Genomic DNA, 24,531 nt, shown 5'->3' on the forward strand with positions numbered 1-24,531 from the left:
GGTAGTTGGAAGTGAAGTCATTGTTAGAGAGGACAGGTGGGTTGAGGTGGGGTTTTGAGGAGGAGACAGTGCCTGATATATGGAAGCCAGGAGGGGTTGCATGGTGAGGATCTGATTGGGGTGGGAGAAGGAAGCAAGTGGTGGATCTCATTGAAGAACTGGAGAAGCTTTGATGTAATATGAGTGATATCTTCTGTCATAAAGCATCATTAGGCAGAGCAAGTATGATTCATCAGAGGGTGACAGAGGTCATCGAAGAGCAAGTTCTTTCGGTTGGTCGGTTGGAATTTGATACAATTATTTAATGAAGTTTAGACAAAGGAAAATGCCCAGGCACAGAGAGAGATGGCACATGCTATAAATACACAACTCACTGCCACAATAGCCTGTGATGAATCACTCATATTACAGCAAGTCTTCTGCATGCTCATTTCTTCAATGAGATTCACCACCTACTTCCCCCACTCCATTCAGATCCTGAATCAATTCAAAATTGATGGTGTGGAGCCCAGCCGTTCAAGGGAAGATGAGATAAATGAAGAGGTGGTGGTAGATGACACCAAGCTTGGATTGTAAAATCCTGTCGATTGTAGGAACAATCGACAACCAAAGAAGCAACTTCATTGTACAGGTTTTAGATTCAAAATGAGTCAGTACAGGATTCCACCCCAGTGAGGATACAAGAAGTTGTCCATCAGTATAGCTGGAGTTGGATCCACGAGGTATCCGGGCCAATTGGGCGGATTGTATTAGTTCTGGGCTTGGTTTGTGGATGGACAACTGCGTGGCAACAAGAATGATTCCGTCTTTGGGAGAAGGAATGAGGAAGAGGCAAGAGGAGGGGACTGCGAAAGCTTTACTGGCCTTATTCAAATTCTGTGTTGTGCCAATCAGTGTGGCGGACAATGCTCATGGAGAAGTTCACAGTCTCGAACATCTCACCCTCCCTTAGTAACACAGTAACAATCAGACTGTCAGAACAGAGCAAAACAAAGAAAGATACAGGCTAAACACATCGGCAGATGTAAAATCTTCCCAAATATTCTTCAAATGGCAAGGGAAATTGAATACTCGACAGCAATCCCTTAATTTATTGCATGGCTTGCCTTCCTGCTAACATCACATTGTGTTTAGGCACGAGACCTACTTTAAACACCGTCATGTCTGCATTTAGTGATGATAAAATGTCTGTTTTGGGTTATAGACAAGTTAATTCAAGCTGTCAAAACAAGTCAAAAGTTCAGAAAGGTGGAAATGTAGTTTGGGAAGGCCTGAGCAGGTTTAAGACGGTCTCCGGCGTTATGCAGCAAACGGCATGGAGAGGATGCGACACGGAGCTGTGGTCAGACACTCGGGTCACCTGATGGCAGCTGTACAGGGCAAAGGCTCAATCTGGGGGCTGCCCTCAGAAAAAGGGTCTCAACGTTGGCCTTTTAGCCTCTGCACTACTGTATTTGCCGTCACATGAGCACGGGATCAATATGAAGGAGTTTCCCTTTGCGTCCGTTCCAGCAACTCCCTCTCCCCATTCCCAATCACAACAACTCCCTCTCCACATTCCCAATCACAACTCCCTCTCCACATTCCCAATCAGAACAACGCTCCCTCTCCCCATTCCCAATCACAACAATGCTCCCTCTCCACATTCCCAATCACAACAACGCTCCCTCTCCACATTCCCAATCACATCACGAATAATCTAGTGGGGATGCTGAAAATTCTTATCTGGATATTGTCAAAAAAGGTGAATTACACCAGGTTCACCCCTCACACCAAGTCCACTACCCACACCCACCCCTCACACCAGGTCCACCCCTCACACCAGGTCCTCCACAGTCCCCCCTTGAGGACTGTGTCTCCAGGTACATGGTATGTTAGATGTGGGGAATGAATTGAATGGACGGATGTTGCATGGGGAGGGGACTAAATGAGCAGGAAGTTGATCTCATGGAGAAGGGGTGGGGAGCTGAATGTCCAGGGACTATGTTGGAGAGAACATAACATAAGAACAAAAGAAATAGGAGCAGGAGAGGCCTCTTGAGCCTGCTCCGCCATTCAATACGAATTGCTAGTGCTGTTGGGGAGGAGTTAAACTAATATGGCAGGGGGATGGGAACCAATTCAGGGAGATAGAGGGAAACAAAAAGGAGACAAAAGCAAAAGACAGAAAAGAAATGAGTAAAAGTGGAGGGCAGAGAAACCCAAGGCAAAAAACAAAAAGGGCCACTGAATATAAAGGGGCTGCAGGAGGGGTCAAAACTAGAAATCATGGTTTAAAAACTAGGATTAAAACACTCTACCTAAATGCACACAACATTCAAAATAAAGTAAATGAGTTGATAGCACAAATCATTACAAATGGGTATGATTTGGTGGCCATTACAGAAACATGGTTGCAGGGTGGCCAAGACTGGGAATTAAACATACAGGGGTATCTGACGATTCGGAAAGATAGACAAGAAGGGAAAGGAGGTGGGGTAGCTCTGTTAATAAAGGATGATATCAGGGCAGTTGTGAGAGATGATATTGGCTCTAATGAACAAAATGTTGAATCATTGTGGGTGGAGATTAGAGATAGTAAGGGGAAAAAGTCACTGGTGGGCGTAGTTTATAGGCCCCCAAATAATAACTTTACGGTGGGGCGGGCAATAATCAAGGGAATAATGGAGGCATGTGAAAAAGGAACGGCAATAGTCATGGGGGATTTTAACCTACATATCGATTGGTCAATTCAAATCGCATGGGGTAGCCTGGAGGAGGAATTCATAGAATGCATACTGGATTATTTCTTAGAACAGTATGTTACAGAACCTACAAGGGAGCAAGCTATCTTAGATCTGGTCCTGTGTAATGAGACAGGAAAAATAAACGATCTCCTAGTAAAAGATCCTCTCGGAATGAGTGATCACAGTATGGTTGAATTTGTAATACAGATTGAGGGTCAGGAAGTTGTGTCAGAAACGAGCGTACTATGCTTAAACAAAGGGGACTACAGTGGGATGAGGGCAGAGTTGGCTAAAGCAGACTGGAAACACAGACGAAACGGTGGCACAATTGATGAACAATGGAGGACTTAAGGAGCTCTTTCGCGCAACAAAAATATATTCCAGTGAAAAAGAAGGGTGGTAAGAGAAGGTATAACCAGCCGTGGATAACCAAGGAAATAAAGGAGAGTATCAAATCAAAGACCAATGCGTATAAGGTGGCCAAGGTTAGTGGGGGCAGAGAATTCCACAGATTTACAACCCTCAGAGAAGAAATTGCTCCTCATCTCGGTTCTAAATAGGCAACCCCTTATGCTGAAACTATGCCCCCTCGTTCTAGATTCCCCCACGAGGGTAAACATCCTCTCTGCATCTAACCTGTCAAGCCCCCTCAGAATCTTATATGCATCAATAAGATTACCTCTCATTCTCCTAATCTCCAATAAGTAGAGGCCCAACCTGCTCAACCTTTCTTCATAGGACAACCCCGTCATCTCATGAATCAACCTAGTGAACCTTCTCTGAACTGCCTCCAATGCAAGTATATACTTCCTTAAATAAGATGACCAAAACTGTATGCAGTACTCCAGGTGTGGCCTCACCATTACCCTGTACAGTTGTAGCAGGACTTCCCTGCATTTATACTCTATCCCCCTTGCAATAAAGGCCAACATTCCATTTGCGTTCCTGATTACTTGCTGTACCTGCATACTAACTTTTTGTGTTTCATGCACAAAGACCCCCAGGTCCCTCTGTACTGCAGCATTTTGTAATTTCTCTCCATTTAAAATAATAATTAGCTTTTTTATTTTTCCTGCCAAAGTGGATAACCTCACACATTCCCACATTATACTCCATCTGCCAAATATTTTCCCACTCACTTAGCCTGTCTATATCCCCTTACAGATTCTTTGTGTCCTCCTCACAACATCCTTTCCCACCCATCTTTGTATCATCTGCAAACTTGGCTACATTACACTCGGTCCCTTCATCCAAGTCATTAATATAGATTGGAAATAGTTGAGGCCCCAGCACTGATCCCTGTGGCACCCCACTAGTTAAAGTTTGCCAACCTGAAAATGACCCATTTATCCTGACTCTCTATTTTCTGTTAGTTAGCCAATCCTCTATCCATGCTAATATATTACCCCCAACCCCGTGAGCTCTTATCTTGTGCAGTAATCTTTTATGTGGCACCTTATTGAATGCCTTCTGGAAATCCAAATACACCACATCCACTGGTTCCCCCTCATCCACCCTGCTCGTTATATCCTCAAAGAACTCCAGCAAAATTGTCAAACACGATTTCCCTTTCATAAAACCATGCTGACTCTGCTTGATTGAATCATGCTTTTCCAAATGTCCTGCTACTGCTTCCTTAATAATGGACTCCAGCATTTTCCCAATGACAGATGTTAGGCTAACTGCTCTATAGTTTCCTGCTTTCTGGCTCCCTCCTTTTTTAAATAGGGACGTTACATTTGCGGTTTTCCAATCCGCTGGGACCGCCCCAGAATCCAGGGAATTTTGGTAGATTGTAACCAATGCATCCACTATCTCTGCAGTCACTTCTTTTAAGACCCTAGGATGCAGGCCATCAGGTCCAGGGGACTTGTCCGCTTTTAGTTCCATTATTTTACCGAATGCTTTTCTTTGGTGACAGTGATTGTATTAACTTCCTCCCTCCCTATAGCCCCTAGATTATCCATTATTGGGATGTTTATAGTGTCTTCTACCGTAAAGACCGATACAAAATATTTGTTCAAAGTCTGTGTGATTTTTCCCTGTTCCCCATTATTAATTCCCCAGTCTCATCCTCCAAGTGATCAACATTTATTTTAGCTACTCTCTTCCGTTTTATGTACCTGTAGAAGCTCTTACTATCTGTTTTTATATTTCTTGCTAGTTTACTCTCATGATCCATCTTCTGTCTCTTTATTATTTTTCTAATAATCCCACAAAGAGAGGTTGGATATCCTGAGTGTAACGAGCATCACAGCATTCAATTGCAGCTTCAAATCCCTTCCCAAACTGTACATTTGTTGGTCTGAGAAATATGAATCGAACTTTGTAAATTCCACCAACCACCTAAATTGGTTCAGTACGTCGACAATGGAAAGCATGCGGACGGCTATATTAAATCACACAGCTGGAAAGCAGCAAGTGAGAGTTTTATTGGCGAGTGAGACAGACACACACTGCGTGTCCACATCCAGTCTATCCTCTGCTCAACACAACATTTTAACCACATGGAAAAAGCTCCAAAGGAAGATTGCAGTGTGTCTGGTAAAGTGCCAAAGGCCCCGATAAACATGGCAGGAGGTAATTGTGTGTCTGCCCAGGCACATTAACAGTTCCGTGTTGAATGATATCCAATTCTCCCCATGATTCATTGTGAATCCAACATGAATTTGCATTCTGAATCCAAACGCTCACAATAACCTCATCTCCTAACCCCCCCCCCACACACACACACACACCAACAACATCTACAGTCACCCAGCCTCAGACCCTGCTTTGCCCCCGACTGACGTCCCATGCCCCCCCCCCCCGCCCAATGTAGGCACACGCATTGCACAGAGATACCGGAACCCCCCCTCCCCCCTCATCAGCTGTCCTCTGGCTCTGCTCCCCCACAGTGCTCTGGCGGTGGCAGCCGGTTCCTTTGTAGGTGTGCAGGTGCTGCCCTCTGCCTCTGGAGGGATACAGTGCAGCTCTATTCAGCACAGTCTCCAAACACAACAGGTGGGATATCTGGTGTTCTCACTGCTGAAATATCAGGGGGTAAAAATCCTTCTCGGGCAATTGAACAATATCTGTGGTCTTACACCAGCTGCCTGTTGTATGCCCCTCTCGATATTCGGTTCCACTGACTTCAACAAAACAGACGCTGGATTCAATGGCGCCCATTATAGAAACATAGAAACATGGAAAATAGATGCAGGAGTAGGCCATTCGGCCCTTCGAACCTGCACCGCCATTCAATGAGTTCATGGCTGAACATGCAACTTCCCTTTATTATAACATGCAGCCCCCTACTGCTGCCCCCAGTTCTCAAGAGAAAGACTGAGAAACAATCTATGAGAAACAAGGTCAGGGGTGAAGGTATGTTTCACATGAACTTGTGTCTGTGAGCCCTCATGCCCCGTATTCAGGAATGCTACCATGGAAACATGCCAGAGGCTAACCACTTCCTCACTGGGAGGGCAGGGAAAAAACAGGAGCGTCATCACAGGCCATTCCCACATCCCTGTCTGCAGCTGATTCAGGCTGGCCCTGGAGAGCTCTCACAGTCACAGCATTGGCTGCTGACAGACGTCCCGGGAACGAGGGGAAGTTTATGGGATAAAAACATCAATTTCTTTGTTATGTGTGCGGAGGCCTGTAAATTAAATCATTGGACTTAAATTCCGTGCTGTTGTGGCAGTGGTCATAGAATCATAGAGATTTACGGCACAGAAGGAGACCATTCGGCCCATCATGTCTGTGCTGGCTGGAAAAAAAACTATCCAGCCTAATCCCACTTTCCAGCTCTTGGTCCATAAGAAATAGGAGCAGGAGTCGGCCATACGGCCCCTTGAGCCGGCTCCGCCATTTAATAAGATCATGGCTGATCTGATCATGGACTCAGCTCCACTTCCCTGCCCGCTCCCTATAACCCTTTATTCCCTTATCACTCAAAAATCTGTCTATCTCCGCCTTAAATATATTCAATGGCCCAGCCTCCACAGCTCTCTGGGACAGAGAATTCCATAGATTTACAACTCTCTGAAAGAAGAAAATGGGCAGTCCCTTATTCTAAGACTATGTCCCCTAGTTTTAGTTTCCCCTATGAGTGGAAATATCCTCTTTGCATCCACCTTGTCGAGTCCCGTCATTATCTTATAAGTTTCAATAAGATCACCTCTCATTCTTCTGAACTCCAATGTGTATAGGCCCAATCTACCCTCATCTCTAGAATCAACCTAGTGAATCTTCTCTGAACAGCCTCCAATGGAAGTATATCCATTGGCCTCACCAATACTCTGTACAGTTGTAGCAGGACTTCTCTGCTTTTATACTCTATCCCCTTGCAATAAAGGCTAACATTCCATTTGCCTTCCTGATTGCTTGCTGTACCTGCATACTAACTTTTTGTGTTTCATGTACAAGGACCCCCAGGTCTTTCTGTACTGCAGCACTTTGAAATTTTTCTCCATTTAAATTATAATTTGCTTTTCTATTATTTCTGCCAAAGTAGATAACCTCACATTTTCCCACATTATACTCCATCTGCCAAATTTTTGCCCACTTTGCAGATTTTTTGTGTTCTCCTCACAATTTGCTTTCCCACCCATCTTTGTATCATCAGCAAACTTGGCTACATTACACTCGGTCCCTTCATCCAAGTCATTAATATAGATTGTAAATAGTTGAGGACCCAGCACCGATCCCTGTGGCACTCCACCTGTTACTGTTTGCCAACCAGAAAATGATCCATTTATCCCGACTCTCTGTTTTCTGTTAGTTAGCCAATCTTCTATCCATGCTAATATATTACCCCTAACCCCGTGAGTTTTTATCTTGTGCAGTAACCTTTTATGTGGCACCTTATCAAATGCCTTCTGGAAATCCAAATACACCACATCCACTGGTTCCCCCTTATCCATTCTGCTCGTTACATCCTCAAAGAATTCCAGCAAATTTGTTAAACATGATTTCCCTTTCATAAAATTATGCTGACTCTGCTTAATTGAATTATGCTTTTCCAAATGTCCCGTTACTGCTTCCTTAATAATGGACTCCAGCATTTTCCCAACAACAGATGTTAGGCTAACTGGTCCATAGCCCTGTAGGTTACGGTACTTCAAGTGCACATCCAAGTACTTTTTAAATGTGATGAGGGTTTCTGTCTCTACCACCCTTTCAGGCAGTGAGTTCCAGATCCCCACCGCCCTCTGGGTGAAAAGTTCTCCTCAACTCCCCTCGAATCCTTCCAGCAATTAGATTAATCTATGCCCTCTGATTATTGATCTCTGTGTAAGGGAAATAGGTCCTACCTATCCACTCTATCTAGGCCCCTCATAATTTTATACACCTCAATAAGGTCTCCCCTCAGCCTCCTCTGTTCCAAAGAAAACAAACCCAGCATCTCTAATCTTTCCTCATAGCTAAAATTCTCCAGTCCTGGCAACATTCCTGTAAATCTCCTCTTCACCCTTTCCAGTGCAATCACATCTTTCCTGTAATGTGGTGACCAGAACTGCACACGGTACTCCAGCTTCTCTCTCTCATCACATTTTACTGTTAGACTCGAATATGTATTGAGTAATTGGACAACAAGCTCCCATGATGCAAAATCTACTGCTGCATATCTGCCAGTCAAGTGAATTTTTCAACCCTGGATTCAAATAAATCACGGTATTATTATCGAGAATCATTCAACCATCCATCAGCAGGCCAGATATTGCTCTTTCACAATAAAATCACGATTAGATTCTTGACACTAAAAACAAAACTCTGAGTGGGTTACTTTGGCCAAAGGGTGAAAACAGACATTAACTGGATACAGCGTTAATAAGACGCGCCGGTTTGAAAGTCCTGATTGCTGATTATCATCATTTGAACGTGCCTGGAGGTAAACCAGACACCGGCAGGGCTGATCAGACGCAGTTTCCGTGGAGCAGTCCATGTGGGCTCCTCGCACCCACCTGCACTGAAAGTGTGGAGTGCTCTGGTTGGCCCACAGCGGCACGTTGCAGGATGGTTCAGGGCCTGAGGGAGAGGGCACACTGGTTCTCTCACACGGCACTGGGGGTCCTGGTGGGGGAGGTCCAGAGGAGGAGGTCCTAGAGGAGGGGGTCCAGAGGAGGAGGTTCTGGTGGGGGAGGTCCAGAGGAGGAGATCCTGGAGGAGGGGGCCAGAGAAGGAGGTCCTGGTGGAGGGGGCCAGAGAAGGAGGTCCTGGTGGAAGAGGGACCAGAGGAGCAGGTCCTAGTGGGGGAGGTCCAGAGGACGTGGTCCTGGAGGAGGGGGTCCAGAGGTGGAGGTCCTGGTGGAGGGGGGCCAGAGGAGCAGGTCCTGGTGGAGGGGGGGGCCAGAGGAGCAGGTCCTAGTGGGGGAGGTCCAGAGGACGTGGTCCTGGAGGAGGGGGTCCAGAGGAGAAGGTCCTGGTGGAGGGGGGGCCAGAGGAGGAGGTCCTGGTGGAGGGGGGGCCAGAGGAGGAGGTCCTGGTGGAGGGGGGGCCAGAGGAGGTGGTCCTGGAGGAGGAGGGGGTCCAGAGGAGGAGGGATGTTCTGTACCCACGGGGGAGGGAGAAAGGACACTACCCCACACTCCTGTCTCTCTCTCCGGCAGCAGCTGGTGCTGCTCTGCCTGGCCTCGTGTCCTCCTCCCATTCCTCGACCACACCGAGGGCGACCCCGAACAAGATGCCCGTGACCAAACACTCCCTCTCTCCTGGTGACTCCTATAGGGTGTGCAATAAGGTGGGGTAGCACAGCACTCACTCTCTCTAGGTGAATTCCTCAGAAAATTTCTGGAATAAACATTACGCGAGTATTAGTGACAAGTATCCCAGAAAGGTTTCCGAGGTCCTCTTCACAGCCCCAGTGAATATGAAATGGTGAGTATCCCTTTAAAAAGCGCTTGAAATCAACATCAACGCCGTGTTTACTCCCAGACAGCTGGTCGCTGTTAGGAGAGGGCGTGAGTAGAAGCACTCGCCACCAAAATGCTGTACAGCCTCTTTAATGAGCGCAAGCAGGCATATTAAATGGCAATCAGGAGCTTAACGATCTTCCTGACGGCCGTTCCTAGCGCTGGCTTCAACTCCTTTACCAAGATGGCGTCTTGCGCTAAACGCAGGCTAAACCAGCGTTTCAGCTTAAGACCCCATCTTGACCACCTCTTTAGCATCTAAAGTATTTGGTGAAAATTGTCCCCTCTCGAGCACACATTTTAGAATCCCACTTCTGGATTAAAGCTCATAACCACATACACTTTGCTTAGTTTTAGTCCTTGGGCACTGATGAAAGGGAAGGTAAGTATTCTTCGTAAAACAGTTCCCCATTATTAGAGGAGCATTAACTTTAATGGAGATTGGTTATCAATCTTTCTATAGAGAACTGAAGTCTGCCCGTCAGATACCCCATCTCTCGTGCAACAGAAGAAAGCTGTATCCCTCCAGCGGCAGGGTTCCAGCTTACAAGGTGGTTTTGTTCCCTGCCTCTGAGCCAAAATCAAACTGCAGCCATCACTAGAACCGCTAATCATCTGCCAAATGACTGTGAGCTGCCAAGCCGCCAGTGGGGACCGTGACCGGTTCCTGCATCACAGGGAACAGCCCGGTAAGAATGGGACAGTGGGGAAGACAGCATCACCTCCACCCACAGCTGTGCTGGTGTTGCCAATACCTCAGTGTAAGCAGGGTGGATATAGCTCAGTGACTGACCGGCCCCACTATATCGGGCCATGAGAGGGGCTGGGAGTGTTGGGAGAAGTTTCACTGTTTCAGTCGGTGAGGAGAGGGTCAGACTGTTGCGAGGCTCAGCACTGTATCTCGAGAATAGCATCTCAAATTGGGCATCAGATGAAGCATTGCAATTAGTAGCTTCTGTATTGTAGAGTAATTTTCTTCAACTGAAGATTTTCTAATGCATTCTAAAGGCTCCTGATTGTCCTGGCCTGTGGCAGCATATGAAAGAAAACAAATTGACAGAGTCTAGGCCCTGATTAGTACGTGCTGCTTGAGAGAGTCTCAAACTGTTTCCAATGCTGCCTCATTATCCGGGTCGAGTTTCCGCTTGTTTCTGTTAATTCCAACAGCACAATCCGGCCAGAATCAGCGGCAAAGATCGGAGCATTTTAAACTCCGTGAGTTACGCCCAAAAACCACCTACATTTGTGCTTTCTGCAATCTTTTATGTTGGTTCAAGATTTGGGATCAGGCCCCGCCCACAAACTGGCCATGCCCCCAAGTCGAAATTGCGACACTGCGTCGATTGCGCTGGTTCGGAAACGCTCTTCCAATTGCTTATTCTCCCCGGGGGGCACCCATTCTCCCCAAGGAAGCCCATTCTCCCCGGGGGGGCCCATTCTCACCGGTGGGGGGAGGGGGGTCCATTCTCTCCCCAGGGGGGGCCCATCTCTCGGGCACACAGGCACTGGTCGGCATGTTTTAAAAAGGTTTTCAGATCAAAAATATTTAATTTACCAAGAAACTGACTGGTGTACACTAATGAAATCATTACATGGCTCAGTATAGTTTTTTTTAAAGTCATTTGCAGTGATTTTAATCAGGTTACTCAGATGGAGGTCTGGACCCTCCGATTAATAATTCAGGAATAATAATAAAACTCCATCAGAATACCACTCCTCAATACATAAAGAATGACCTTTTAATGGGGAAAAAAGGCAACAACTGTGTTCTATTACGCTAGTTCATGGAGTATTTTACACCTGTGATCATGCAATTAAACTGCAGCAGAAACTTGACGTGTAACCTGAGCAGCTCAATCTGAAGTGCATCTTGGGCCCAAAGTGGAACCTCTGCCCCTCAGTCACTGAGGTAGGTGCTGTTAATGACCCTTTGTGCAGCACAACCCGGCCTGTAAAAATTTTGTTAAATAGCTCTCGGTTTCTATTGTGCACCAAATGGTTTTGCACACAGATTCCTCCCCCCCCGACCTCCGCCCCTCTCCAGCTGAGTTCCAGATGTTTCCGCACAAGAAAAACGGGATGAGATGAGAAAGCAAGACACGTTAGGTCACACTCCCACTCCCACACCTCCCGACAGCCAGGCACGGGGCAGCACTGCCAAGATCCTGAGTGTGACCGTTACCAGCCCAGAGTGCGAATGATGAGTGCAGGCAGCTCCTTCGTAGGAGAAAAACACACATTCATCTGCAGGTCTGCGTTCAAAATCGTTGCTTTGAGACGCAGTGATGCACAGTCATTGTGAAGTGGAACACAGACAATATATACATGTTGAGTTCTCATCTTCAAAATAGTTAAACTCCACACCCCTTAGTCAGGGAAAATAACAAGTTAGATGAAGAATAAATCCAATTGAGGATGTCAAAAGGGTTCATTTCCCACCATTACTGGATAGCAATGCAACATTCAGCTTTTCACAGAATGAGGAAGGGTCAGTGAAGGGACGCTCAGATTGTTTTAAGTGTTATAGAAAAAGTTAATGTTTCAGGCCGATGACCCTCCGTGTTAAGTGTTGATGCGGTGCCTGCATTTCTTTCTTCCAGACTGAAATTCAACAAGTCTATCACACGGTCTTCCAGCCTGGGGTCTCGGGGGCGATCCCAGCAGATTGGAAAACCGCAAATGTAATGCCCCTATTTAAAAAGGGAGGCAGACAAAAAGCAGGAACTATAGACCAGTTAGCCTAACGTCTGTCATTGGGAAAATGCTGGAGTCCATTATTAAGGAAGCAGTAGTGTGACATTTGGAAAAGCATAATACAGTCAAGCAGAGTCAGCATAGTTTTATGAAAGGGAAATCATGTTTGACAAATTTGCTGGAATTCTTTGAGGATATAATGACAGGGGTGGATAAGGGGGAACCAGTGGATGTGGTGTATTTGGACTTCCAGAAGGCATTCAATAAGGTGCCACATAAAAGGTTACTGCACAAAATAAAAGTTCACAGGGTTGGGGGTAATATATTAGCATGGATAGAGGATTGGCCAATGAACAGAAAACAGAGAGTCGGGATAAATGGTTCATTCACGGATTGGCAATCAGTAACCAGTGGGGTACTGCAGGGATCAGTGCTGGGACCCCAACTATTTACAATCTATATTAACGACTTGGAAGAAGGGACCGAGTGTAACGTAGCCAAGTTTGCTGACGATACAAAGATGGGAGGAAAAGCAATGTGTGAGGAGGACACAAAAAATCTGCAAAGGGATATAGACAGGCTAAGTGAGTGGGCAAACATTTGGCAGATGGAGTATAATGTTGGAAAGTGTGAGGTCATGCACTTTGGCAGAAAAAAATCAAAGAGCAAGTTATTATTTAAATGGAGAAAGATTGCAACGTGCTGCAGTACAGCGGGACCTGGGGGTACTTGAGCATGACACACAAAAGGTTAGTATGTAGGTACAGCAAGTGATTAGAAAGGCCAATGGTATCTTGGCCTTTATTGCAAAGGGGATGGAGTATAAAAGCAGAGAAGTCTTGCTACAGGATATTGGTGAAGCCACACCTGGAATATTGCGTGCAGTTTTGGTTTCCGTATTTACGAAAGGATATACTTGCTGTGGAGGCAGTTCAGAGAAGGTTCACAAGGTTCCGGAGATGAGGAGGTTGACTTATGAGGAAAGGTTGAGTAGGTTGGGCCTCTACTCATTGGAATTCAGAAGAATGAGAGGTGATCTTATTGAAACATATAAGATTATGAGGGAGCTTGACAAGGTGGATGCAGAGAGGATGTTTCCACTGATGGGGGACACTAGAACTAGAGGGCCTAATCAGAATAAGGGGCCGACCATTTAAAATTGAGATAAGGAGAAATTTCTTCTCTCAGAGAGTTGTAAATCTGTGGAATTCGCTGCCTCAGAGAGCTGTGGAAGCTGGAACATTGAATAAATTTAAGACAGAAATCAACAGTTTCTTAAATGATAAGGAAATAAGGAGTTATGGAGAGTGGGCAGGGAAGTGGAGCTGAGTCCATGATCGGATCAGCCATGATCGTATTAAATGGTGGAGCAGGCTCGAGGGGCCATATGGCTTACTCCTGCTCCTTGTTCTTATGTTCTTATTATACATCTGCCACAATGTAAGGCAAAATCGACTGGGGTGTACAGCAGGCAGCCAATCCACTAGCACCCCTTTTTCACAAGCGCCTAAAGTTAGAATCAGCCTTACTGATTCCCACCTTGTCTGGATCTACTCAATGCCTGGAGCATTAGGACTTGCTTTGAGGCATTGGGACCTGTTCTGGGCAGCAGAGATCAGTTCTGGGGCCACTTCTATTCATCATGTACCTCAATGATTTGGATATGGCGGGGAAGGTTACTCAAAGTTGCAGCTGATATCAAATTAGGGTGTACAGTTAATTCTTTCAAAGACTAATGTAAATTAGAAAGGGATATAATAAGATGGAGGTTGGGCAAAAAAGGTAGCAAATGGAATTCAATGTCAGTAAGTGTGAGGTGATGAGAGATCTCGAGCATAGAAGGCTTTAAACCCGAAATGAGGTGAGAGTGTGAATTCAGTGTAAAGTATGGATGAGTATTACTGAGAGTTTTTATCAAACTGATATTTAACTTGGTTTTCTAACTTTAAAAACTGCAAGTTGTTGGGCAGTTGCCTGTCAATCAGCTGTAACAAGGTCACAGGCTAGGTGTTAATTAGGAGATGTTAGATGATTAGTTACCTTTCAGACTGGAGTGCTCTTTAACTGTTTTTGGCAGTGTGCAGCCCCTTTGAGGTGCTGCGCGGCCCATTCTAAATACCGCATGTGCGTTTTTTCCCCATTTAAGAGCTGGTGAGCTGGCTGTGTAGGAGCTCCAGAGCACGTGCAGCTGTGCAGCTTAAAGGGAGCATTGGAGGGAGGTGTACAGAGGTGTTTCCCGGGGCTGGTTTTAGGACCACTGCTCTTGTTGATGTATATTAACGGTTTGGGTATACAGGGCATAATTTCAGAAGTTTGCAGATGACAAAAATCTGAAAATGTACTAACCAATGAAATGGATAGTAACAGACTTCAGGAGGATATAGACAACTGGTGAAATAGGCAGACACACGGCAAATGAAATTTAACGCAGAGAAGTGTAAAGTGATGCATTTTGGAATGAAGAATGAGGAGAGGCAATATACACATAACGGTACCATTTTAAAGAGGGTGTAGGAACAGAGAGACCTGGGGGTGTATGTATACAAATCTTTGAAGGTGGCTGGACAAGTTGATCAGGCTAGAATGATACCAGGGATGAGCGATCTCAGTTATGTGGCAAGACTGAAGAAGCTGCAGGGAAGATTAAGAGGAGATTTAACAAAGGTGTTGAAAAGGACGAGGAGCTTTGATAGAATAGATCGGGAGAAAGTGTTTCCAGTGGCAGGGGGGTCGGTAACCAGAGGATACAGATTAAACATAATTGGCAAGAGAACCAGAGGCAAGACAGGGAGAACTTATTTTTTACGCAGCGAGTTGTTGTGATCTGGAATGATCACATTGAATAGTGGTGCAGGCTCGAAGGGCCGAATGGCCTACTCCTGCACCTATTTTCTATGTTTCTATGGAACTCGCTGCCCGAAAGGGCTGTGGGAGCAAATTCAATAATAACTTTCGAAAGGGATTTGGATAAACACTTGATGGACTAGTCTGGTGATGTCCCTTTATTCAGAGATGTTGTATTCTGGCCTCAGTGACTGTATTCCTCTCGTCCACACTACATGAGCTCAGCCACTTGAAAGAGACCATTTTATCACCATTTAATTCATGTAGGAAGCACATTTTCTACAATTTGGACTTGCTGGAGATACAGCAGTGAAACTGGGGGTAGATGTGTATAGAAATCCTTCCGTTAGTTTCAGAAAAACATTGCAAGATATTTAGAGATCATTAACAGCGACAGATTGTCTGCTCACATCACTCACATTGGATAACATCTTTGATCTGTTTCATTTGACTTCTCTTTTTGTTGGCAAACAAATCATTTTCTTAATTTAGAATTCCCCTGGCGCTACGAGCTTGCTGTTTGAGTAGTGACCGCACCATGTAGCGAAGGTGAAGTTCGCCGTTCTCCCACCTTGGCCTCCCTCCCCCTCACAAAGTAGCTGGGATTCGGGGGGCACACACACTGGCAGCTCGCGAGCACTTTGCCCAAGTGCTCCAGCTTTAGCCGTGACAAAGCTGTCCGCGGGCAGCCAAGCCCAGCCTTGTACGCACCCACCATCCATGGACACGCACTATTCAGCAGGCGCCAGCGTTTCACGCTCAGAAGCAAGGGCCTGCTGTGATTTCTCCCCTCCCCAGCCCAGGAGCACAGACACTAACCACTGCCTATCACAGAGAGAGGGGGGCACACCGGATCCTCCGGCTCTGTGCGGATCACCCATTAAACGTCCTGTGGCTCCTGGTACAGGCTGACGGGCCTCGGTTGCTGCCTCACTGTTTGTAGAGAGGAAGATCCCAGAACGTTGGGCGGCTCAGTCAGCGTAGCTGGACATTTACTGCCTGGGTCACATGACTGACAGTACCCCAGATTTCATGCAGCTTGTTTCCGAGTTGCCGTGGCCGTGGCCGTTTGCAGGATGACTCGCCCTGTGGCCTCAATGCCCCGCGGTATACCGGCTTGGGGAGAGATTCTGCTCCCCTCCTTTAAATACTGATCAGACGAGGTGCTCAGACCAAGAGGGTCCCAGGACCACTGAATGTTACATAATATGCACTGCCAGGATGCCACATGTCCCACTAACTTCACCGGAGGGATTTACACTGCAGCGAGCTGGGCAGCTCACTCAGAGATACCCGACATTGCTCTAACAATTGCCACCAACAAACCATTTTATTATCAGAGTTTAGGCTTACTTATAATATGCATACCATCCACCGGCCTTTACACTCGCAGTGAGTGTGAGAGGGGATGAGGGGTTGGATGGGGTGCATTGTGTGTGTGAGGGGGTGGGGAGTTGGATGGGGTACAGTGTGTGTGAGGGGGTGGGGAGTTGGATGGGGTACAGTGTGTGTGAGGGGGTGGGGAGTTGGATGGGGTAGTGTGTGTGTGAGGGGTTGGGAAGTTGGATGGGGTACAGTGTGTGTGTGAGGGTGGGGAGTTGGATGGGGTACAGTGTGTGTGAGGGGGTGGGGTGTTGGATGGGGTACAGTGTGTGTGTGAGGGGGTGGGAAGTTGGATGGGGTACAGTGTGTGTGTGAGGGGGTGGGGAGTTGGATGGGGTACAGTGTGTGTGAGGGGTTGGGGAGTTGGATGCGGTACAGTGTGTGTGTGAGGGGTTGGGGAGTTGGATGGGGTACAGTGTGTGTGAGGGGTTGGGGAGTTGGATGGGGTACAGTGTGTGTGAGGGGTTGGGGAGTTGGATGGGGTACAGTGTGTGTGTGAGGGGTTGGGGAGTTGGATGGGGTAGTGTGTGTGTGAGGGGTTGGGGAGTTGGATGGGGTACAGTGTGTGTGTGAGGGTGGGGAGTTGGATGGGGTACAGTGTGTGTGAGGGGGTGGGGAGTTGGATGGGGTACAGTGTGTGTGAGGGGTTGGGGAGTTGGATGGGGTACAGTGTGTGTGAGGGGGTGGGGAGTTGGATGGGGTAGTGTGTGTGTGAGGGGTTGGGAAGTTGGATGGGGTACAGTGTGTGTGTGAGGGTGGGGAGTTGGATGGGGTACAGTGTGTGTGAGGGGGTGGGGTGTTGGATGGGGTACAGTGTGTGTGTGTGAGGGGGTGGGAAGTTGGATGGGGTACAGTGTGTGTGTGAGTGGGTGGGCAGTTGGATGGGGTATAGTGTGTGTGAGGGGTTGGGGAGTTGGATGCGGTACAGTGTGTGTGTGAGGGGTTGGGGAGTTGGATGGGGTACAGTGTGTGTGAGGGTTTGGGGAGTTGGATGGGGTACAGTGTGTGTGTGAGGGGTTGGGGAGTTGGATGGGGTAGTGTGTGTGTGAGGGGTTGGGGAGTTGGATGGGGTACAGTGTGTGTGTGAGGGTGGGGAGTTGGATGGGGTACAGTGTGTGTGAGGGGGTGGGGAGTTGGATGGGGTACAGTGTGTGTGAGGGATTGGGGAGTTGGATGGGGTATAGTGCGTGTGTGAGGGTGGGGAGTTGGATGGGGTACAGTGTGTGTGAGGGGGTGGGGAGTTGGATGGGGTACAGTGCGTGTGTGAGGGTGGGGAGTTGGATGGGGTACAGTGTGTGTGTGAGGGGGTGGGGAGTTGGATGGGGTACAGTGTGTGTGTGAGGGGTTGGGGAGTTGGATGGGGTAGTGTGTGTGTGAGGGTGGGGAGTTGATGGGGTACAGTGTGTGTGAGGGTGGGGAGTTGGATGGGGGACAGTGTGTGTGAGGGGGTGGGGAGTTGGATGGGGTACATTGTGTGTGAGGGGTTGGGGAGTTGGATGCGGTACAGTGTGTGTGTGAGGGGTTGGGGAGTTGGATGGGGTACAGTGTGTGTGAGGGGTTGTGGAGTTGGATGGGGTACAGTGTGTGTGTGAGGGGTTGGGGAGTTGGATGGGGTACAGTGTGTGTGAGGGGGTGGGGAGTTGGATGGGGTACAGTGTGTGTGTGAGGGTGGGGAGTTGGATGGGGTACAGTGTGTGTGAGGGGGTGGGGAGTTGGATGGGGTACAGTGTGTGTGAGGGGTTGGGGAGTTGGATGGGGTACAGTGCGTGTGTGAGGGTGGGGAGTTGGATGGGGTACAGTGTGTGTGAGGGGGTGGGGAGTTGGATGGGGTACAGTGCGTGTGTGAGGGTGGGGAGTTGGATGGGGTACAGTGTGTGAGGGGGTGGGGAGTTGGATGGGGTACAGTGTGTGTGTGAGGGGTTGGGGAGTTGGATGGGGTACAGTGTGTGTGAGGGTGGGGAGTTGGATGGGGTAGTGCGTGCGTGAGGGGGTGGGGATTGGATGGGGTACAGTGTGTGTGAGGGTGGGGAGTTGGATGGGGTACAGTGTGTGTGAGGGGGTGGGGAGTTGGATGGGGTACAGTGTGTGTGAGGGGGTGGGGAGTTGGATGGGGTACAGTGTGTGTGAGGGGGTGGGGAGTTGGATGGGGTACAATGTAACTATGTAATGTTGAATTGTGAATTGTCACACAGTAGAGCTAAGAGTGATAAATTGTCAGGAGGATTTCAATGCGAATTGTTTGATCGCCCTAGGCTCTGAAATGTAATGCGTGTGATGCCCCAACCATCAGGTCTGTTTGCAACAAGTAGAATAATTTAAATGTATATTTTGTGTAGTATTGCAGCTACTCTATGCTTAATAAATGTAGGAACACTTGACCTCTGCGTTTCAAGAAGCTTGTGATTTTGAGGGATTGATAGAATATCTGATCATAAACAGACACCATCCTCTATCACAGCCCCGGTGAGGAGCTGGAGGTTCACACCACCATTGCTGCTCCAACTGAGGAGGAGATTAATAAGCAGATGTTACAAACTCGACACCCTCACCAAGGGCCAGCGCTGGGAAGCAAGGAATGATGCCGGGACAGACAGATGGAGCAGGGAAATAAACTGCTTGTAATTCCTTGGGATGGTTGGTGATAATTTGTTGGTTGACGGGAATCTGACTGCTGGTGTTGTGGGTAAAGATGCAGGCAGGGTGAAAGGGGAGGAGAGCCCATAGGTTAGTGTAGGGCACATAGAGTGCGGCAAAGAACCAGCAGAGACAGGCGCTGGTAACAATCTATGTTAATTCACTTCATGTAGTGAATAATGAGGCCAGCGCACAGGGGCAGCATTTGTCAAAACTTTCTTGTGATTTTACTCACTGTGACTAGTCCCGGCTCATGTCATGACTGGGCAGCCCTCCAGGAAAAGGATCTGGAGATCCAGGCATTCTGGGCCATGTGTATGTTATGCAGCGGCCAGCTTTGAGCATCACTGACGGAAGCTGAGGAACAATTTTCCAGCTCACTCACTGACCCTTTCTGCCACTAATATCGGATGCAATATCTCCCGAGTACTGCTGCTGAAAAATCAAAATATTCAAATGGGGGACCTTGTCCCTCCGGACCCAGAAACCGGCAGCTGCTGTAGTCATTTCACTAACAGTCAGCCCTGCTGTACACCTATCAGGAGATGACTGCGATGGAGTAAACGGCGTTGGACAATGTGTGACTCCTGATCTTCGCCAGATGGCAAGCAGGCAACGTGACAGCATCTAATCACTCAAACCAAGCCCACCATGGATTGAACTCATGCCCTGATACTGAAGCACGGATGGACACTCGGGGAAACACTTGCACACTGCCAGTCATCATCATCGTCATCATAGGCAGTCCCTCGAAATCGAGGAAGACTGGCTTCCACTCTAAAAGTGAGTTCTCAGGTGACTGAACAGTTCAATATGGAAATTACAGTCTCTGTCACAGGTGGGACAGACAGTGGTTGAGGGAAGGGGTGGGTGGGACAGGTTTGCCGCACGCTCCTTCCGCTGCCTGCGTTTGTTTTCTGCACGCCCTTGGCGATGAGACTCGAGGTGCTCAGCGCCCTCCCGGATGCACTTCCTCCACTTAGGGCGGTCTTGGACTCCCAGGTGTCGGTGGGGATGTTGCATTTTATCAAGGAGGCTTTGAGGGTGTCCTTGTAACGTTGGTGAGGCCACATCTTGAATATTGTGTCGAGTTTTGGTCTCCTAATCTGAGGAAGGACATTCTTGCTATTGAAGGAGTGCAGCGAAGGTTCACCAGACTGATTCCCGGGATGACAGGACTGACATATGAAAGAAAGACTGGATCCACTGGGCCTGTATTCAATGGAATTTAGAAGAATGAGAGGAGATCTCATAGAAACATATAAAATTCTGACCGTACTGGACAAGTTAGATGCAGGAAGAATGTTCCCGATGTTGGGGTAGTCCAGAACCACGGGTCACAGTCTAAGGATAAGGGGTAAGCCATTTAGGACCGAGATGAGAAGAAACTTCTTCACTCAGAGTTGTGGGCATGTGGAATTCTCGACCACAGAAAGTTGGTGAGGCCAGTTCGTTAGATGTATTCAAAATGGAGTTAGATGTAGCCTCACGGCTAAAGGGATCAAGAGATATGGAGAGAAAGCAGGAATGGGGTACTGAAATGCATGATCAGCCACGATCATATTGAATGGTGGTGCAGGCTCGAAGGGCCGAATGGCCTACTCCTGCACCTATTTTCTATGTTTCTATGTTTCCTCTGCCCACCTGGGGCTCGCTTACCGTATAGGAGTTCCGAATGGAGCGCTTGCTTTAGGAGTCTTATGTCAGGCATGCGAACAATGTGGCCCGCCCAGCGGAGCTGATCGAGTGTGGTCAATACTTCGATGCTGGGGATATTGACCTGGTTGAGAACACTGACGTTGGTGCGTCTGTCCTCCCAGGGGATTTGTAGGATCTTGCGGAGACATCGTTGGTGGTATTTCTCCAGCGACTTGAGGTGACTGCTGTACAAGGTCCACGTTTCTGAGCCATACAGGAGGGTGGGTATTACTACAGCCCTGTAGACCAGGAGTAGTGACTTTAAGGAAGAATTCCCAGGAATCAAAGCTTCTCCCTGTGGCTCACAACTGTCTGTCACAGCGCCATCCTGTGGTGAGCTGTAACATTACCCCATCGAGGGACAACCTTCAGTCTCTCTGGTTATAACTCACCATTAAATGGGGGTTTCAACTTGTCTTCAAACTTAAAAGGATGAAAGTCCATTAAATGATAGGGCAATTTAACCAACAGAAAACTGGGGAAGCACATTCTGTATTCCAGCAGTAGCGAGAGTTTGGATTCTTAAGCTTTAGGAATTCACAGAGCTGAATATCCAATCCTGATTCTGTCTCTTTCAAAGGTTGTTTGTCCATGATGTAGTGCTGTAGTTAGTAACAGTAATGTTGATTGCCATGACCATCTCACAGTCCTGTTCGTCAGACCCTTCCATGGTCGCCAGGGGTAGCCTACTAAGCGCAACGGCACAGTTGTCTGTGCCTGGTCTGTGCCTTATTGTGTAATCGTAAGACGCCAGCAGGAGTGCCCACCGCTGAATGCGCGCCGAGGCGTTGGCGTTTATTGCCTTGCACTCGGACAGCAGGGACGTGAGGGGTTTGTGGTCGGTTTCTAACGCAAACTTGGCCCCGAAAAGGTATTGGTGCATCTTTTTGAAACCGTACACGCATGCGAGCGCTTCCTTCTCAACCATACCATATTCGCACTCCGCCCGCAAAAGTGACCTGGAGGCATAAGCAATGGGTTGTAATTTACCCGCATCATTGACATGCTGTAAAACGCACCAGACCCCGTACGCTGATGCATCACATGTAAGAACTAGCTTTTTACCTGGGTCAAAAAAGGCTAAAACACTGTTGGAACAAAGGTGGTTGCGTGCCTTATTGAAGGCGCGTTCTTGGGCTTCCTCCCAAAACCAATCGCACCCCTTTCTGAGTAGCACGTGGAGAGGCTCCAGCAGCGTGCTCAAGTTCTGCATAAAGTTCCCAAAGTAATTGAGTAGCCCGAGAAAGGCGCGCAGTTCCGAGACATTCCGGGGCCTGGGTGCCAGACGAATTGCTTCGGTTTTGGATTCTGTTGGGCGGATTCCATCAACGGCAATCCTTCTGCCCAAAAATTCAACCTCGGGCGCGAGAAACAGACACTTGGATTTCTTAACTCTTAGGCCTACCCGATCCAATCGACTTAGTACTTCCTCCAAATTGCGGAGATGGGAGTCAGTGTCCCTGCCCTTGATGAGTATGTCATCTTGAAACACAACCGTCCCCGGGATGGACTTGAGCAGACTCTCCATGTTGTGCTGGAATATAGCAGCTGCCAACCTGATGCCGAATGGGCATCGATTGTACATAAAAAGGCCTCGATGTGTGTTGATGGTGGTGAGTAGCTTAGACTCTTCGGTCAGTTCTTGCGTCATATATGCAATCTAGATGTGAGATCTAGTTTCGAGAAAAGTTTTCCTCCAGCCAATGTGGCAAATAGTTCCTCCGCTCTGGGCAGCGGGTATTGGTCCTGTAGGGAGACTCTGTTTATGGTAGACTTGTAATCCCCACAGATTCGTACGGGTCCATGTTGACGGGTATCCCGTTGAGTAGGACCCTCATCATTATTGGAGGCGTCTTGTTGTAAGAACAGTGGACATTGATCGTGTTGACCCGCTGTACCTCGGCGTCCCGGGCACTGTCCCCACTGACTTCTGGTCTGCTTTCCGACCCTTGCGATTCGTATACCAGCCGAGCTGCTGTTTTTCTGCACATGCGAGCCAGATGCCCTGTATAGTTTCAGTTTCTGCAAAGGGCATGCTGAAATCGACACCCCCTTGTTGAGTGCCTTCTCCCACATCTCCAGCACAGACCGCTTCCATTGTTTCCGAAGGATGAGCTGCGTCTGGCTGATCTCTCTTGAGCTTCTCTCAGTCTGTAGTTAATTGCTCGCATTGTGGGTTGATGAGGTGTGAACGGCCATTCATGTGGCCCTTGATGGCTTCTGGCACCACTGCCTGCTCTCCTGCCTTTATCTGAGTATGGGGGTAGTGGCTTGTTTCACGCTGTGAACCCCTTGTTCCGATGTTTCGTTAGTTGTCGTACCCGTAGTAGAGATCAACCTCGTTTCTTCTTCTCCTGCCAAGAATGTCTGTGCGACCAGTGCTGCTGCCTCTCGGGTCAAGTTCTTGGTCTCTATAAGCTTTTGAAATATGCCTGCGTGGCCTATTCCTTCAATAAAAAAGTCTCAGTACTTCTCTCCTTAGTTCATTGGAGAACTCTAATAAACTAGCCAGCCTCCGAAGTTCCGCCACAAAGTCGGGTATGCTCTGGTCCACACAGCGTCTGTAGTTGTAGAACCGGTGTCTGGCCATGTGTAGGCTGCTCTCTGGCTTCAGGTGGTCTCTCACCAGTGTGCTCAACTCCTCAAACGACTTGCTTGCTGGTTTCTCAGGTGCCAGCAGGTCCTTCATTAAGGCGTATGTTTTCGAGCCACAGCTGGCCAAGAGATGGGCTCTTCTCTTGTCTGCCTTATCGTCGCCCAACCAGTCTTTGGTTACAAAGCTTTGCTGGAGCCTTTCTATAAAGTCCTCCCAATTGTCTCCAGCATTGTATTTCTCATCTGAGCCGTTGGTAGCCATTCTGAGGATTCTGTGATCCCATCCTCATCGCCACTGTAAAGTCCTGACCCTGCAGTACAGACTTACACGAGGCACGTGCTGAAGTCAAGGTCACGCTGGACCTGCAACTTTATTACACAGCTCTCGAGTGCCTCACTTGCCTGAGACCTGCCTTTATATATCTGTGTGGGACAGGTATGCAGTGTCTCCTGCAATTGCACCCCGGTGGTAAAGTATGCTTGTGGTTACAGGTCATATCTAGTTAGTCATGTATAGCATGGTAAGATATAGTTTATACAGTAGTGTGAGATACATGACAGAAATCATGCTTGACAAAACTTCGAGTTTTTTGAGGATGTAATTAGCAGAGTGGACAAGGGAGAACCAGTGGATGTGGTGTTATTGGACTTTCAAAAGGCTTCTGACAAGGTCCCACACAGGAGATTAGTGTGCAAAATTAAGGCACATGGTATTGGGAGTAATGTATTGACGTGGATAGAGAACTGGTTGGCAGATAGGAAGCAAAAAGTGGGAATAAATGCGTCCTTTTCAGAATGGCAGGCAGTGACTAGTGGGGTGCCGCAGGGTTCAGTGCTGGGACCCCAGCTATTTACAATATACATTAATGATTTAGACGAAGGAATTGATTGTAATATCTCCAAGTTTGCAGATGACACTAAGCTAGGTGGCAGTGTGAGCTGTGAGGAGGATGCTTGGAGGCTGCAGGGGGACTTGGATAGGTTAGGTGAATGGGCAAATGCATGGCAGATGCAGTATAATGTGGATAAGTGTGAGGTTATCCGCTTTGGTGACAAAAACA

The 24,531-nt window shown here is 47.8% G+C and overlaps 1 protein-coding gene across 1 annotated transcript in view; it reads right to left on the reverse strand.

The window, feature by feature from the left end:
- Positions 1–24,531, reverse strand: part of LOC139226180 (collagen alpha-1(XXVI) chain-like) — a 688,496-nt gene that overhangs the window by 587,857 nt on the left and 76,108 nt on the right. The window lies entirely within an intron of this gene.

Source organism: Pristiophorus japonicus, chromosome 16, assembly GCF_044704955.1.
Source record: "Pristiophorus japonicus isolate sPriJap1 chromosome 16, sPriJap1.hap1, whole genome shotgun sequence".
Lineage (NCBI taxonomy): Eukaryota > Metazoa > Chordata > Chondrichthyes > Pristiophoridae > Pristiophorus > Pristiophorus japonicus.